The sequence below is a fragment of the Pinus tabuliformis genome, chromosome 5_1 (assembly GCF_031772625.1).
Source record: "Pinus tabuliformis cultivar Carrire ecotype Pingquan chromosome 5_1, CPIR1, whole genome shotgun sequence".
Taxonomy (NCBI): Eukaryota; Viridiplantae; Streptophyta; class Pinopsida; order Pinales; family Pinaceae; genus Pinus; species Pinus tabuliformis.
Genome location: NC_142305.1, coordinates 745,774,210 through 745,793,567, shown reverse-complemented (window position 1 = coordinate 745,793,567; position 19,358 = coordinate 745,774,210).

Here is a 19,358-nt window from a genome sequence, read left to right as displayed (position 1 = left end):
ACGTTGCCGAACGGGTTTACCGTCCGGGTAAGTTTTGATCTCATGAACAACAATCGCGGGATCAATTCCTGGCATTTCTTCATAGGACCAGGCAAACACGTCGCGGAATTCTTGAAATAGGGCCTTATATAATTGAATTTTGTCATCTGTACACAAGGCACTTATATGAATGTTCTCAACAATTCTGGGCTTAACCGAAATGTCAATAGGAATAGTTCGAGAGATGTTTCCCAAATTTAACTCTGAATCAGGATGTTTCATTGGATTCTGAGGTTCCTTAACATATTCAGTTTTAAAAATTGATGAGAAATCATTTTCAAAACGATCATCCTCAGGTAAAAATGAAGATTTGTGATGGAGATCTTCCCATGGTAAATCATCTACACATAGGATTTCACGAATTTGCTCATCAGAGCGAACAAGTTCAGAAAACGTAGTTAAATCCGAGGCTGATGTGAAAAGTTATTCCTCACAGACCACATTCATTAAGTCATTTTCGGTTGAAAACAGGTCGGCAAATGACTGCACGGCTTCATAGGCCATTTAATATGGACTCAAAGGCATGGAATTACCAAATGAGTCTATCTCAGATTCAGAAGGAACGATCCAAGGATCATCATAAATAATGGTGTCTGATGTAATCAAATGAATGGTTGCAAATGAAGATGATGCGTTGATTGGAGGAAAAGGAAAAGTTCCCAGTAAACCGACATCTTTAACTAATCCTACTCCAAAATCCTTATATGGGATAGTCATTTTACCAACATGCCGAATACTTTCCGAAGAGGCTGGGTCGGATGAAAAGTAAGCCAGCTGGTCTATTGTTACAATCTTTCCATTGTGGGGAAACTTTATTACTCAAAAGACCGATGAAACGACCGCTGTCATAGCGTAAGACCAACTTCGACCCAAGAGAAGGTTGTAGTCTAGAGGGGCATCAACCACCTCCACATCTAGACTGACGGATTTTCCTTCAACCCCTATAGGAAAATCCTGTAGAATGCCAAAAGGATGAAACCCACGGCCATCAAAGGCCTTTAGAATCGTCGGGGATTGATTTAGTGAAGGAGAACCAAGCGATCTCCAACACTGTATCGACATAATACACGTTGAGGCTCCCTCATCAATTACAGTCCGATGAATAGGCCTGTTTTTTACTATCACTCGAATCTGGAAAGCCATTTGATGAGGCAAACGTGGTGTACTATTTTCTAGATCGAAAATTATTAGGTTCGGGTCCTGAACATCAACAGCTCCTATAGTCGACAAAAGTAACTTACGTTGTGCTGGGCATGATTGCAGCACTTCCAAAGCCGACATTGCTGAGGGTGAAACAGCTAAATCCTCAACAATGTTATAATTCTGATCCGCTGTCGCATGTGGATTGAAAGCTGACTTTCGAAGTATACCCTTGGCGGGCGGTTTGATTACCAAGTCTGGATTAGGTTTCTCGATCTGTAGTGGATCAGAACCGGGAGCTGAGGTTGATGGATTAGAATGAGAAGATTTTGCTTCTTTACCATCAACAGGACTCTTACTACCATAATCTTGCGATCGAGTCGCAATCCTAACATGGGACATCATCAGTATGGGTTCTTCATTGGTACTCGAGGATGAACCTATCATCTTACTGTCTTGAGCCGGAAAAGGATCCTTCAAAACAGCAGGAGTTTGGGAACCCTTGACAATCTTCGCAACCTCTGCACGATGAGGGCAGTCTCTTGTAAAATGTTCATCGTCACAAATGAGACAAGGATAACGAGGTTTGCACTTTTCGTCATTGGATTCCGCCTTTTCAGGTTTCTCCTTTAAACTTTTGTCCGTTTTATTCTTCTTCTTTCCTTTCTTCCTCCCACCGGATTTTGATTTGGCTATAGATGACTCTACAACGTGAATATCGGCGGAAATCTCTGCAGAAGAATCTCCTGTTGGGGAATCAGGCAAGGTTATGATAGGGGAAGAATTCTTGGAAGACTTCTTCTTACTTTTAGTGTTAACTGTGCCAATCATACCATCAGCGGCATGAGATCCCGAAGGAGCTGCAGCGATTTGATTTTGCTTGGGAAGATCGGGGATTTTTTCATGTAACGTACCCGACTGAGTATAGACCAAGTCAAGGTACTATGCTTGAGCATTGACTTTCTCCTCAGTAACCACTCCGGCTTTAGCAACATCTTCAGTGATCTTTGGCAACAAAGATTTTACAAACCACTCAGCCAAGATTTGATCTGGAATAAATACCTTCACTAAATGATGTCGACGTCTCCACTCATTAATATGATCTGAAATGTACGATGATGTCGATTGTTTTAACGAAGTTAACAATTATGTGCCATTGTCATATCGGACTGGCAACTGAAAATGAGTTAAAAACGAGGTAGCTAACTGACTAAAATTATAAAAAGTGCCTCGCGGTAACTCAATGTACCACTTGGTCGCGAGACCAATTAGAGTGCGCTGGAAAAGTCTAAGACAGATTGAATCATCTGTGATGGAGTTAGACGCACACCAGAGGTGGTAATTCATCACATGGTTCGACGGGTCCTCTCCTGATTTACCTTCGAACTTGGGAATGTCACTGGGCAACTTATTCAGCATTGGCGGCCAAAACGGAAGATAATTAATGGGATCGTTCGTTAGGCGCGACAAGTCAGGTAAGTCCAAAGTTGCGATAAACGGTAACTGCCAATTAGTATCCCTAAAACTCTGGGTCATGAGACCAGCCCCAGGAGGAGGATATCCGGGATAACTAGGAATAGGAATCGCGTTCGGGATATTGTATCCTCCCAGAAAACCATGATTAACCGGACCGTACTGGGGTTGTTGAGGTTGTTGATAAGTGTACCCAGGATACGGTTGATACTGATAAACTGGCTGCTGGACAGCAAGACCGAATTGGTATTGTCCCTGGTACGGTTGATAGGTGAATTGTGGTTGACTTGTGACAACCGTTCTTAAACTAGGTTGTCCTACAGGCATCTGAACTGAAGTTTGAATCGTAGATCCAAACGGTGGTAAAGATGTCTGAGGAGTAGATACATGAATAGTAGAAATCGGAGTTGTCGATACTCCAGAAGTAGGTGGGGTAGATTGAACAGATGTAGCGGCAGTTGTAGCAGTCGTTTTAAGCGAAGTACGAGGCGTACTAGGCCCATGCTGAGAAACTACCGAAGGTACAGAAATTTGAATGTTAGACTGGACTGGTTGCTGGGGTGTACCAGAAACTAAGGGTTGTCCAGTTTGAGATGACAACTGTACACTTGGCTGCAACACCTGTTGGGTTTGCGATGGATCCCACACTATATTCATTCCGGGGTACTGACCCATAACTGGTTGAGAATACTGAGGACCATAACCGGGTTGAGGGTAGGATTGATAATTGAAAGGTACATTTCCTGTTCCTTGAACATATGTTTGACCTTGGGATGGTTGGAAACCTTGGTTCGAGTATTGACCTTGGGGTTGATACCCTTGAGGCACATACTGATACTGGGGTTGACCTTGAGGTATAAATTGATACTGGGATTGACCTTGGGGTACATATTGAGTCTGGGGTTGACCTTGAGGAACGTACTATCCCATAGGTATGTACTGTCCTTGAGTTTGCCCCCCAGATGCAAATTGTGTACCTTGAGGTTGCCCCCCAGGCGTTAATTGAGGCTGCCCACCAGGCGGTAACTGGCCACCTTGAGGTTGAGGATTGGGAATAGAACCTGACATCATAATAATGTCTTCTACGCTCAACGACTTTGTACCATTGCTTCTAGTTAATAACCCTTGCTCAATGGGTTGAGGAGATGCTCCCAAAAAAGTACCAGAAAGAGACTGATACCCAGAGGGAACAGAAGGACCGCCGTACAAAAAATATTCGGGTGATTGAGTAAACATGGACGACTGTCCTGACATATTTACGGGAGTATAAAAACCTCTAGGTGTTGAGTGCTAAGGAGCACGAGGTGGTGAAAAACTTAACCCTGAGTTTTCTAAATAATTAGTCAAAGAAAGATACCAAGAACTACTCCTAGGTGGACTGTAAAAAATTGATTCACGCTCCCTTAGTTCGATAATAGGTTGATTTTCAGGGATAGGGATGCCTACTTCTTCTTCTTCCGGAGCAAGTTCTTCAATAGAAATAAGTCCAGAAGGAAGATCTTGAGTGATTACTCTTTCTACCCTAGGTGAACCAGGACCACTAAAAGTTGGAGAAACAAACCCCGATGTCGGAGTAGCAGCAAATTCACTTTCAGGCTCGGATATTTCAGGTTCTTCACCTATATCACTCGTAGATGAAAAGCTACCAGCGATTTTGGAGACAGACACTAACTGTGGATTATATTCTGCTAGTGGCGTTTGAAAATCAGGATGTACTATCAAAGAAGATTCTCCTTCTTCCGGTGACCCAACTCTACTGTCTCTAGGAGTTACGAGGACTTTTAAGCCTTCAAGTTGGCTTGGTACTTCCTCAGGAGGTTGGCCCCGAAGTCTACGGGACTTCCTCAGTAACTCAGCCACGTTTATAATCTCAGGAGACTGGCCCCGAAGTCTATGGGACTGTCTTGGTAATTCAGCCATAGTTAAATACTTTTAACTACTTCACACGCAAACAAAGTAAAATCTCAATAAAAAGAAACTAAGGTCTCTAAAGAACCAAACAAATTTGAATGACACGCCTAAAGAATCTAGGAGATCAAACACACACAAACAGTAACTTTCCGGACCGAAAACACTAGTTGGTGATGAAATCCAACGTCGCAAAGTTCAGTATAGAAATGGCGGTTGGAACAGTTACCCCGACAACTTGCTTAATGAATAGATTGGCACAAGTTCCTCCACTTAACCGTCTCGAGTGAAGTGAACTCCCCAGAAAATCCAAGTGAGTCTAGCCGACGTCTGCTCCAGGTACAGTGGGATCTTCCCACCACTGTCACCTCAGGAAGAGTCCAAGAATATGGCCACTAAGGTTACCAATTGAGAAAAATACACCTGGGGGAACAGTCTATGATCCGATACGCACGCAAGGGCAGAGTAGCAAGCTCAATCCCCTTGAAGGCTCCTTGACATAATCCAAGGTTTACCAACAAGTGACCCCAGGCTCCTCGACAATGGTTAATCCGAGGTTTACCATTTTTAATACGTGAATATCTGGCGTCGTTCCCAATGAGGAAGGATTGATTCCCACACTGGTTCGGACACGATCTCGTGCTTCTCCTCTAAGAGGATCTTTCCCAGAGCATAAATGCAACAATTGGATTTCTTCCCTACCACAAGATACAACTACTTGTTTGTTTTTACTGTCTTGGAGAGTTAATTACTCTCCTACTCCAAGACACTAGCCTAAGCTAAGTTGGTGTATCAGAGCCCTAGAAATAAAAATGTTACTAGGTGAATTTTACTTTAAGCATTAATTTTAGTGGTTTTTGTTTAAGTCCAAAGGTGCGGAGATGAAACTCGTGGTATGAAGACTCGACTCAAAATCACTAAAAATGCACCTAAGATGATCTAAACAATCTTATTCTCTTCGATGAACTTATAAACTAAGAAAGAGTTTGAGAATGCAAATACTTTGTAAACACAAATCTTTCTCAATTAAACAAATTAAAAGAAGAGCTTTTCCTTTCCAAAGCACTCAAAACGAGACAACTAATTATTTCACAAAAATTTCCCTTTTTCGTTTCAAAGCATTCAATCACTACAAAAACAAACTTTTTTCAAAAGAGATTTTTTTTATATTTTGTAAATAAAGCACTCAAAACTATGCAAATGACTAACTTTGAGAGCTACAAATTATAAAAAACCTATTTGAAGTCAAAGCCTACTAAAAGTCCTTTTTAAGGATGTTTTAGTCAGCTAGATGCAAGCTAAGGACTAATTTATGCAGAATCACAAATTAGTCAAGAACAACCAATTTCGTTTTCTTTTTGAAAATGAAAATCCAAACTCTCAAACACAAGCTTTTCGAAGTTTTGTAAAGAGAAAACTCAAAGCGGATTCCTCAAACAAGGGGAGATTTCATTAATGGTCAGACTCATAAGAACGCTGGTAGACACTAAGGTGATCTGAAGTCCCTACAGCCTCTAAGCTCAGAGCCACTACACAACCAAAACGAAAAACAAACCCAACAAGCAAAACTCCTAGGAATTTCACCTAAAACCCTAACACTAACGAAATCAATCCAAGGAAAGCTTCTGACAAGTTATATGCAGGTCTGGGCAGTGGATAACAATTTCTAAAGACAAACTAAGCTGACTGATAGAGGAAATTTTAGGGTTTTCAAAATTTTGACAGGGTCCGCAGGCCCACATTTGGCACAGGTGCGGTTCCGCTCTGTGCTAAAAGCCAAGCTGTGGGTAAGTACGCACTGTGTCAAACGGCTAGGGTGCGGTCCTCTCCCAAAGCTATGAAAAACGAAAAATAACCCTGGATCTACAAACTCTACCCAATTTTCCACACAACAAGCCAAAAACAGAAACAAAAATAAAGTTTCTCAGGTCAAAGTAAAAACAAGGAAAACAATCAAGTCCCCAGTGGAGTTGCCATTTTGTCACACGGAATAAGTCGATCTTGCGGACAAGATAGACCTTCCTAGAATCTAAAGAAGACCTAATGACAAGCAAACCAAACAAACACTATCTTTCTCTAAATATGCTTTTATAAACAATAGCAAACAAGTGTTTTTAGGGCCTACCTTAGGTCCAACGCTAGCTTGTGGATGCCCTCGCTCCTTCGATCCAAATGAGCTCCTTTTCATGAATCTGCAAACACAAACAAGGCAAACAAATTAAATAGCACCTGAAAAGCCAATTGCATAAAACATATTTAACATGAAAGTCAAGGAGTCCATGAAACAAATAACATAAGATACTTGTTGAGAAAAATGAGTTTGATTGTATTAATTCAAAAGAAGAAGAACTTTACAACCTTTGCCTTGACGCTGTACAAGCTCCTCCCAGGGTCCAGAAAGAAGTCTCCTCTACTTTGACAAGTTTCACTCACTCCCGAATGAGGCCAAAAAGATGTGTGATCTCTCCTCTTAAGCTCAACTAGGAAGTCTTGATTTCACCAACATTTACCCTAAAAAATGTTCAGCTTCTAACCTCTCCAGCAACCAGCCCAATGCCTGTATTTATAGTGCAATGGAGGGAGGTTACTAGGTCCTCCTTCAAAGGGATAAAGCCCTCCTTCAAAGGGATAGCTCCTCTCATCAAGGGATTAGCTCCTTCTCTTTTGGGATGCATGAACCACCTCAGAGCGAACAATCCACGTCAAAATTCCTTCTAGAAACCTCTAGAATTAACCCAAAGTGAGTTTTTTAAGATAAAACTTGCGCCTTTTGACTTTCACAGGGGTCCGCACCTACACCGTTAGGGACAGAGCGGGCAGGTCCGTAGTTTTTGTACACATAAGGTGCGGGACCGCAGGTGACCATGAGAGAAGGTGCGGAACCAGAGTTACCTTGATTTTTAATGTCTTTCTCTCATTTCCAAAGCTTGATTTGAAGAGCTGAGGTCTGAGACTTGCTTAGGAGGACAGTACAAGTGATGATAGACTCATACTGACTGCAAATAATCATGGTGACGATATTTTTGTGTAACAAACTCCACCAAACTCAACCACTTGAGTTCTAACTGAAGTCCACCATGCAATAGCTCAACTGACTCATAAGAAAAGCGTATTTCCTTCTGACAGCTGCATGTGCCACATCTATAGCTCAAACTAAAGTGCTCCAAGAGGATAAGATAATGTTTATAGTCCAGATATTATTATGAGCTAATAATATTCGACTGTTCTATTTTTAGCCTGGCAGTCTAAAAATAGAAACCGCCCAGATGTCTAAAAATAGAAGTCCATCTATTTTTACCAACATGACCAATCATCCACAAATAGCATCCTGCAACTCATAGACCATGATCCATATGTCTAAAAATAGACATAGTCTAAAAATAGACTTTTAGCCAAAAATAGCATGCAGGCCCACTTAGTGAAGGCACTCCTTTCCACTAAGCTCCATCATCTTGTTGCATTTTCAACACTCCCTCTCAACAAGATATGGATTATCTGCAACCCTTATCCTGCAACTCTGGAATGTTCTGCATGCAACACATTTTCCCGGTCCACTTGCTCCAACAACACTTGGAACAAAAACACTCCCAGCTGACCACTCTGTTGGGCTAGGAACATACTTTGATGCTGAAGCTCTACCTGCTACTGACAAGTGCTCCCTCTCTGACATCTACACTAATGCAACATCTCCATGCATCTTGCACCATTGCACACTTCTTTGTGCCACCTAGCACTGTGCAAAACAATTGTGCCTCTCGCATTGCTACAGCTTGCTAGCTATGCGCTGTCCTGGGATTCCCTACACTTTCGCTCTCTCTGTCGCTCCATCCGCATCTGTCTCTACCCAATCAGTCAGTTCCTACTACTCCACATCGAGGCTCCCGTAGCAAGGTCTCATCCAAGAGGTTGGGTACCTCAAGGATCCTGCCCCTCCTCCTTGGGACGATCAATCCACATCACCCCACCTCCTACCTGGAGGTATGGCTGCATGCGATCCCTCAGCCCACCTGGCTCGAAGTTTCCCCCTACTGGAGGTCTCTACATGAGTAGATGTCTCTAATCGATCTCCTCTCAGCTTCCCTTGTTGTGGCTACTCCACAACCTCCTGAAGCTACTGCACCAATCATGGCTCCTCCACAATCGTCTGAGACTTCTTCTGGCTCTGTATGTTGAGAGGTAATATACGCTCCCTCTCAACCACCAAGTCTCCATCAGTTGCCTCGCTGCTCAAGGCTTTGCATGCATCTTGAACCTCAAGAGCATACAGGTTCTTGACCCGTGAACCAATCTGCTTCACTTGTCTAGTGATGATGTGTCCAAGGAAAACCTTTCCCTTACTGAAGACTACATCATAGCCTCTGTCTTCCAGCATCGCGATCGACACCAAGTTTCTCTTCAGTCCTAGTACATACTTGGCATCGGTCAAGGTAAGGCGAGCTCCATGCTCCCTCTAAAAAATAACCGTGCCTACACCTAAGACATTATACTTCCAATCATTACCCATCACTATGAGTATTTGGAGATCTTTCTCCTCCAAAGTACTGAACAAACTCTTGTCATCGGTCATGTGGAAAGAAGCTCCACTGTCAAGAAACCAACCACTTCCCACCATGGATGAAACCATGCATGCGAAGAGTGTGAAATCCAACTCAAACTGTGAAGCAAGTGCCTCACCTTCAGATCCTTCCCCGGATCCCTTCTTGGATTTCCTCTGTGGACAATTTGAAGCATAATGGCCCACCTCATGACAACGAAAGCATCACACTTTCGATTTGTCAACTTTCTTCCCATCATTGGAAGATCTGGATTTGAAAAGAGAACCCTTCTCCTTCCCCTTCTTTGCTTTGGCAGCTAAAGCACAATTTTCTTCTTCAGATGCCTTTGATGAAGATCTGTCCCTGTTATTCTGCCTAATCTCCTCTTGCACAAGATCCGACCAAAGTCTCTCCCATCCTAGCAATTTCTCCTGACCATTGACAAAGTCTTGATAGCAATGCCAACTCTTCGAAAGACCAAGGAGAGTCAAGCTCACCAAGTCCTCATCATCGACAGTCACCCCCACACTTCCCTGCTCATCCTGGCATTGGGTGAACTTCATGAGATACTTGGGCATACTGTCTCCATTCTCCATTGCCAAAGATGATATCATCAAAATAAACAACAATAATTAGCAGTTTATCATTCTCAATTTTTTTTATATAAGTTGTTGTCTGTAGATCCTTTTGTGAAACCTTGTTGTTGAAGATATTTTTCAAGATGATAATACCAAGCCTTGGAGCTTGTTTCAGTCTATATAGAGACTTTTGAGGTTGCATACAAGTTTTTATAATTTCCTAAAATGAATCCTTCTGGTTTTTCAATATAAACTTCTTCTTCTAAATCTCCATTAAGAAATGCAGATTTTACATCCATTTGATACACTTTGAATTTTCGAAAACTTGAAAGAGAAAGAAACATTCTTATGGCTTCAAGTCTGGAAACATGTGCAAAAGTTTCTTCAAATTCTATACCTTCTTGTTAAGCATACCCTTTGCAAACAAGTCTTGCTTTATTTCTAATAACCTCTCCATTTTCATTCAACTTATTCTTGAATATCCATTTTGTTCCTATAACATTTTTATCATGAGGTCTAGGAACAAATTCCCAAGTATCATTCTTTTCAATTTGGTCAAGTTCTTCATCCATGGAATTAACCCAACATTCATATTTGCTAGCTTCATTAACATTATGTGGTTCTATGTAGGATAGTAATGCTAGATAGCTAGAAGCTCCTACAAGAGTTCTTCTTGTATGTGCTCCAGACCCTTTTTCTCCTAGAATTTGAGATTCTGGATGATTCTTTTGAAAATACCTGGATGGAGCCTTTTCCCTATCAGTTGTATCTTATTTTGATGCTTCATTGGTTTCTTCCTCTATATCATTTCGATTTGATACAGGAAATTATTTATCGTCTTCATCATTATCATCTTCCTTTGCTGATTTCACCTGTTCTATATTTCTGCATGCTTCATCGATTACAACACCAATGCATTCAACAATTTTTTGAAGTCTCTTATTATAACATTTGTATCCCTTACTTCTATATGAATAACCAAGAAGTATTCCTTTGTCCGCTCTGGGTTCAAACTTACCAAGTTTTTCATCAGTCTTTTTGTTGAAACATTTGCTTCCAAAAACTCTGAAGTGTGTTATAGCAGGAGGCTTACCATACCAAAGTTCATATAGAGTTTGATCACTATTTACATGAACATGAGCTTTGTTGAGAATATTTGTTGTAGTATAAGAAGCTTCACCCTAGAAGGTGCCAGGAGTTCCAGATTCATCAAGCATAACTAGAGCCATTTGTTGAATTTTTCTATTCATTCTTTCCACCACCACATTTTGTTGAGGAGTTTTGGCAACAGAGAATTGTCTTTTTATTCCACGTTGTTAAAAAAATTCAAAAAATTCATGTGATATGAATTCTCCTTCCCGATCAGATCTGAGAGATTTGATTTTTATATCTAATTCATTTTCAACTAAAGCTTTGAAGACTTTAAACTTTTCAAATGATTCATCTTTATGCTTTAGTAAACCAATCCAACAAATTCTAGAAAAATCATCAATGAATATAATGTAGTATTATTCTCCACGAGGTGACTTTTTCCTTGTTGGCTGACACAAATCAGTATGAATGAGTTCAAGAGGCTTACTTTCGTATCCTTCATTGGAATTGAATTGAACTCTAGTTTTCTTATCGATTGACATGGTTTGCAGATGGTATTTTCTGGGATGATGATATCTGGAAGATCACGAACCACCTTGTGCCTGCATGTTTTTCTTATTTGAGAAACGCTTAGATGCCCCAATCTTCTGTGCCATAACCAGTTCTCTTTTGTTTTTCTTATATAACATTGTTCTTGACCTCCTTTTAGTATATATAGATTGCTTGGAGTCTTGTACCTTTGATTATGGTATTTCCTGTGTCAAGCTAACAAACCATACAGGCTTTTGATCGAAACACAACTTCATTTCATTGATCACACATTTGACTAACACTCTTCAAGTTATGTTTTAAACCATCAACGTACATAACGCTTCCAACTTTAAACTTTTCTTTTAAATAAACATAACCCTTACCCTTAATGACAACGAGTGTGTCATTTCCAAAAGAGACATTCTTTTCCTTTTCTAAAGCTTTGTAAGAAAGGAGTTTATCTTTATCACCTATCATGTGTTTAGAGCATCCACTATCAATGTACCACTGATTTTCTTGTCCTTTTGCAAATAGAGCTATGCCACATCTTTCTGACTGAAATTCCTTCCTTTTCCATACCTTGGAATTTGATGATGTTTGTTCCTTTTGAATTGTTGGCCGAAATTTGCTCCTGCATTCAGATTCTTCATGACCAAAGTTATTGCAAAATGAACATTCCATTTCATTTTCAAGAGGAGAAAAGTTATTATAAGAGATTTTCTTGATTCCTGTCACACTCCTTTGTTTTCTTGCTTCTCTAGTCATGATAGTCTTGTAAGCAACACATTGAGCAGCTTTATGACCAAAGTTATGGCATGAAAAACATTGTCCATTAAAGAAGAAGTTTCTGTGATCATAAAATATTTTGGTGTTGTTCACCTTTTGATTGGTGCTTCTATTGATGTTCACCCTTGGAGTAAAATGAGAATTATTTACCTGGGGAGTACCTTTAGGCTTTTGCCGGGGATTGATGCATTGTCCATTGGTTTTTGCTACATCAAGATAGTTTCTGCTGCTGACTGAAGGCTTTTTTGGTGGGGATGTTTCTCCAGTGTATCCAAGACTAGTCTTTATAAGCAGAGAACGTTGAACCTTGATGATTTCATCTAAGGTTTCTGATCCTTTAGCAAATCTAAGATTAAGAGATTTTGTCTTCTCAAGTTCTTTTCTTAGACCCACTACTTCACATTCTAATTTTTCATTGTGCTTTTCTCTTTCATTGAGTTGATGTGTCAAAGTGTCTATGACTATATTATTTTCTTCCAAACAGATTTTAAGTTGAGTGATTTCTTCAATAAAATCTTCCTCTTCTAAGGCATCCATAAAATCATCATTGTCATAAGCCATGAGTAGTTTAAAATATTGTTCAGATTCATCTTCATCACTATTAGACAAGCCATCACTATCTTCATGAGTATAATAACTTCTTCTATTAACAAACTATTTTCTATTACCTTTTGCAGACTCCTTTCCTTTTTCATGATTAACTTTATGAGAACATTTAGCAGTATAATGGCCAGCTCTACCACAAGAAAAAAATTTGAATAGAAGCTTACCTCTAAATCTTCTAGGACCCCGTTGAAGCTTCATTACAAAGTTTACCTCATATTCTTCTGAAATATATCCTGTTTCCTTGAGATCTTCCTTTTATTTTCCCTTTTCTGAACCTTTGAAAGCAAATTATCTAATATTTGATGGACCTCCTTTCTTCACTTCAAAGGCAATTAAAATTCCATGAAGTTGAACAATAATAATAGATTGAAGATCCTATTTCTCTTCTATGGCATATACTTTTGACTCAAATTTAGAAGACATAGATCTCAAAATTTTCTCTACTAAAGTAGCCTCCTTTATTTCTTCACCCAGATTCTTCATACAATTTACAATCTCATCTACTCGTAAAACATAACTAGCAATACTTTCATCACTATGCATCTTGAGAGTTTCATACTGAATTTTGAGAGTTTGGAGCTTAACACGTTTTACCTGGGAGTCTCCTTCGTAGCTCTGAATGATTTTGTCCCATATTTCTTTGGCTGTGTTGAGCTACATGACTTTGACGAATTCTGATTCTGATAGACTTCCCAATAACACATTGACAACTTTGGCATTGTTTTCATAAGCTTTCTTTTCTACTGGATATGTGGGTACTGCAGCTGGATATTGGTATCCTCCTTCCACAATTTCCCAAACATCAGTGCTAAGTGACTAAAGATAGGCTCTGGTTCTTATCTTCCAATATGCTAAGTTATTTCCATTGAAGATTGGTGGTCTGATAGATCCCATGCCTTCGTGATTGTTCATCTTGAGAGATCTCCCTTCAAGCGATCAAGCTTCTTCTAAAGGACCTGCTCTGATACCAATTGTTGGGAAAAATGCTGAGAGTGGGGGGGGGGGGGGATGAATCAGTATTTTATCTTTCACTAGTATAGTTTTCCTTTTCAAACAATATACGCTACTTTACTGAAACCAACCAGCGTATGTCGACGACTATAAAGAATGAAACCAATGTATATGTAATAAACAAATAATTCATTGTCTTAAATCAGAGTGTGATGCATTAAGCTGGAAACAGATGCAGTAAGAATAGAATAAATCAACACACATGAACACCAGGATTTTTCAGGTGGAAACTCAATGTGGGAAAAAACCATCGTTGTTGTCGTCTTAGTCTTCAATCTTCTTATAATAAAAAGTGTTTACAAATTTTGTACTGGTGCAGACTTTTCCAGTATGCAGACATCTACCTGCTGAAGGCTACAACCTTCTCTCATTTTCTAGCTTATAATAGAAGGGGGATTCAACCCCCTAGCTCTTATATTGGCTGATATGTTTACCAGTACGTAGGCGCCAACCTATAGAAGGCTACTACCTTCACTCTTCCTCCAGGGAGCACGTTTCATAAATTTTCAGACTGGATACTCCTAGTACACAACAACACAATATGAAGGCCATGTTTAATCAAATTTTCATACTGGACCCATTAGTAACATTGAAGCTCAAAATCAATCACCACTGCAATACAACCATCAAATCACTAATCAGTCAATCTGAGCAATCAGATCACTGTCACCAAAACATAGAGTTGAACCCAGAACACTGCATCAACAACTAGAACCAATTGCAACCTCAAAATTCATATGTCAAAATGTATAGGCTACTTCAGTGAAGCCAACCTACATGTATACACTACTTCATTTAACCCAACTTGAGTATACCTCTAAAGATACTAAATCATAAAAACTCTGAACCAAAAACTATACCTATCAGTGACATTATGAATATCTACTATCAATTTACAAAGTTCTAAACATACAGCAACAAATATCACCCTTCTCACTTATTAAATCAATTAATCAGAATCAATCTCCTTATACAATTAGTTTTACTTTCAGATCTAATGAATACATCATTGAGAGACATCAGTGAAACAACAACGTTGATAAGATAGATCAATCATCTCTAAACAACATGATTTTATTCTGCATACACTACTTGGAAGTGTCAAACCAGCGTGTATACGTGCCTTCACCAAGGCGAACCAGTGTATATATCTGCAAATAATAACTTAATAAGTTCACAGCTATTTTAGACTTCATACATTCCCAGATCATAACATTTAAAGAATAAAACATGCATTAGCATTCATATCTAGCCCATCCATTATGAGATCATACAATGGTAAGTCATTTCAGGTCTCATGAACCTGATCCAACATTGTATCAAAAGGTGCACAAGATGTTTCAGATCCTATCATAACCATAGCCCTTACAACATAAGATATACTTCAGATAAAAGTATTCATGAAAAAACCATTTCACTTTCACACTTAGCCCTTTGATCTTCTCCTCCTTATATAGTTTTATCCTTTCTCAATACCTTGGACCAAAACATTACTTAGAACTTGTGGTATTCTTGGATGAGATCAAATAACCATTACTCCGCTCAATATTGTGGGCTAATACCATGGTATGGACCCTTAGTATTCATTAATCTTAATTTTCCTTAATTTTCCATCCCATACTCGATTTTCCTCTTGTGAAAGTGCGTGCATACATATACACTCTTTTTGTTCTGCGAGCCCGCTTGTATAGGCTACTTGGACTAGGTGAACCCGCGTATACAACTTAAAATAACTTAAAACATTCTTTTTCTTAAATTCCTTAATCCTTTGTCCCATAATCTTGTTCTTCTATACCATTACCCCGTTACCTCTGAATTGACTTGTTACAAAGTGAGTTGCCCTTTACGAAATCTGAATTATGCTCTTTGCGTCATGAATCTGTCCACTAACAAAAACTGTAGAGGTGAAATGCAATGGATAAGAGGAAAGGATTAAGAGGTTTTTGGTCTTACGGGGTCATGGTTTTGGAGCCTAGGGGCCATTATTCAAGCCTAAGAGACCAAAACCAAGCTTTTGAAGCTGAACTAGTCAAGTTTACACATGCTAAAGGAGTCTTATTGGAGGCACTACAAGAGGCTTTGTTTTGCTATAGGAGTGAGATAACTTGTCGAATTCCCAAGTAAATAAAATGAAAAGGAGATGGGAATTTTTTTATTATTAAATGGGATGTCCTAGGACTCCGTTCCAAGTGGAATCACTCCAAAATACCCTTGTTAACATGTCCTAAAAAATAGCATAAAATTACTATAAATATAAGAAATTCAAGAACTCTTGAGCTAGTTAACCTACCAAATGCCTCACCATATCAAGTGAAAATTCTATGGGGTATTTTTTTTTATTAACTTGAATGTTTTTATGATCTAATACAAGTGGAATCAACTCAAATGAAGATCATTAACATGTTCTAAAAAATAGCATAAACTTGCTACTATTTTGCTACAAGAGATTTTCAGAAATTCTAGATTTGTGAACTCAGAGACCAATCCAAGTAGCTCAATGACGAATATGAATTTTAAAAGAGATTATAAGGATCCACCATGCTTGCGAATCTGTAAATAACCTGCAAAACAACTCACTTCAATCATTTAACCAATGTAACCTACAACAAAAGAAACATGAACAGTAAGTGCAGAAATAAGAAATGCAAGTGAAAAAGACATTCAAAGGAAATAAATAAATTGTACAAGAGGGATCTGAGGCACTTGGGATGGCGAAGCCCAAGGAAACTCAGAGTCGTGTGGAGGAAACGAATCTTTAGAAGCTAAAAATGGCAACAAACTTCATTATTTGAATCAATCCAAGTACATCCCTGCTAGAAATGAAAGTGAAGGTACTAAATAACAAGTTTTCTTCACAAGAAGACTAAGAAATAAATTCCCTTAGAGTCCAATTCGAATTGGTACTTATACAAAATGATTAGGAAGCATTCTCCTTGAAATGAGGAAGCTTTCCCCTCCAAAATCCCTCAAATAGTGGATTTGGTTCTCAACACTAAGAATCTGCATTAAATGACAGGGAACACATTCCTAGATTTTCTCAATCACTGGAACTCCAGAATTTGTGCAATAATTTCATAATATCTTGGTCATTTATTATCAAATTTTGATCCACCTTGTAACAGGGAGCAAGTCCCTATATTATCTCATTCCTAATTTACTCTATATTCTGCAAAAATAAATGATATTAGGCACATAATATGCAATTATCTCTAAACCTTCCTAATAACATATTAAATGAAAAAAATCATTATTAAGAGTAGAAGGAGAGGTTTAATATAGCCTTCATGTGCATAATAAAGGCTAGATGTTGGTGGAGTCTAGCTCACCGCACCTGTGTGCAAACGTCATTGTGTGAAGCAAGCAATGTGGAGAAAGCATGGGTTTAGACAAAAGAGTGGGAAAAATGAGAACCCCACTTAATTAGCTATAGAGACACATTATATATGACTAAAGTATTAACAACAATTGTATAAGTCCGCTTGCTTCGGTGGTATTTCAAACAACAAATATTTATTATTTAATAATAAAATATTGGCAATAAAAGTATTTAGTACCAAGTGCGGCGATTCGCACATTGAAAGCTTCCTTCACACAATGGAATTTCTCCACACTTCTGCACATACGCTAATTTGAAACGTATTTGAACATATGAACATATGCATCCTTTACAATTGAAATATTGTCAATAATATAACCATAAGCCTCTAATGCAAATTACAGATATCCACTCAATGAAGGCTTCAAATATTCCTTCGTACAATGAATCAATTAAACAACAATACTAATTTACAACTAAAATATTATCATTAATATAGCAAATATGGATTATGTTTTGATACTAAAACATTAGCAATGAAAGCATTCAATGCCAAATGCAAAGATCCACACAATGAAAGCCTAAAAGCTTCCTCTGCACATCCCATAAATAATGTTTCTATTTAATGAGATGTCATTTACTTAAATAGGAGTAGTATACACATTTTACAATTAAAATGTTATCAATAATATGTGCATAAACAATGTTATTATTTGCACAATACAAACTCGAAAGCTTCTTCCACACAAGGAACATTTTCCGCACTTTTACATGTCCTAAAAACAAAGCTTTTGCTCAATGAAATGTAATGGTTTTGTACACAACTTTTTGTGCACTTCACACAACTTTTACTCACGTGACTACTGATATGCAATATCTATAACTAAAATATTAGAAATAAAAGTATCCACACAAAAAACACTTTCGCACAAGAGCATAAACAAATGGATATTCGTAATATTATTTACAATAAAATTATTATCAATAATATAAACATAAACAATGTTATTATCTACACAATGAAAACTTGTAAGATAATGGTCATTCTCCACACTTTTGCATGTCCTATAAACAATCCTTCTGCTCAATCAAATATGATTTTTTACACAAGTTTGTGTGCACTCCGTACAAATTTTACTCAACTGACTACTAATATGCATTATTTATAGCTAAAATATTAGCAGTTAGTGAAAATTCTGGAGATCCACACAAAAAACACTTCCACACAAGAGACTAAACAAGCAGATGTTCGATATTCAAAATATTAGCAACAACTTCGTATACATCAACCATTTACTAAAATAACAACTCACTCTAGTGGAGTATCCACATATAACATGTATGGAAGAAGTTGTGGAAACATCGTTGTGTGGACAAAATAGTGTGGAACAAGCATGCGTTCAGACAAAAATGTGGACGATATGCAGACTTCTCAGTGCAACAGAGTTATGTGTCCAGATATAGCGTGTACAAAAGAAGTTGTGCAGTCATTGTTGTGCAGAGCAAGCAGTGCAAAACAAACATGGGTTGAGACAAAAATGTGGATGAAATACAAACATCTTTGCACAATAGAGTTCTTCCACACTTCCACACATATGCCTAATTTGAAAGATATATGGAAATGCGAAAAAATATTCATAAATACAAAAATAAGCATAATTTACACTTAAAATATCACCAATAATATTACATAAGTCAATTTCTTAATAAAATATTAGCAATAAAAGTCTTTAATGACAATGTAGATAACTTATCCCAATGTAGATAACTTCCCCTATGCGAAAAACTTTATACAAAAGAATCAATTAAATAATAATAGAGGCAAGGATGCAGTTATTCCCCTTGTTTTTTAATGATTAATGCATAATATAGATCCTAAGACTTACTATCAGAAAAATTACAACTAATATTGAAAATCTCCTTAATATAGATTAAATATTTCTAATAATACAATTAATAGTCTTTTTATGTTAAATATTAATTTATAATCGATGATATACATATTATCAATATGTAATTATTTATTTTAAGATAATATTTGGTACTTTTAGATTTAATTAGCTAATATTCTCTTTTCTAATATAGCAATAATATTTACATCTTAAAATTCCAAGAGTAAGGATGGAGGCGATGGAGACTGCACAAGAGGGTTACGGTTAGGGTTTTTGATTTTCTGTGGCTAACCATGGACGGCCGTTGAACCTGCTCTGTCGCTATCTTTTGTGTCTCCGTTACTGCATACTACCTGCTGCGGTTTCTCTCCATCGGGGGTTTTTGACCTGTTCGTGTTACTCGGGGGTTTATTCGCTGTTCCATTACCGACCGTCTCTATCCGCGGTCTGC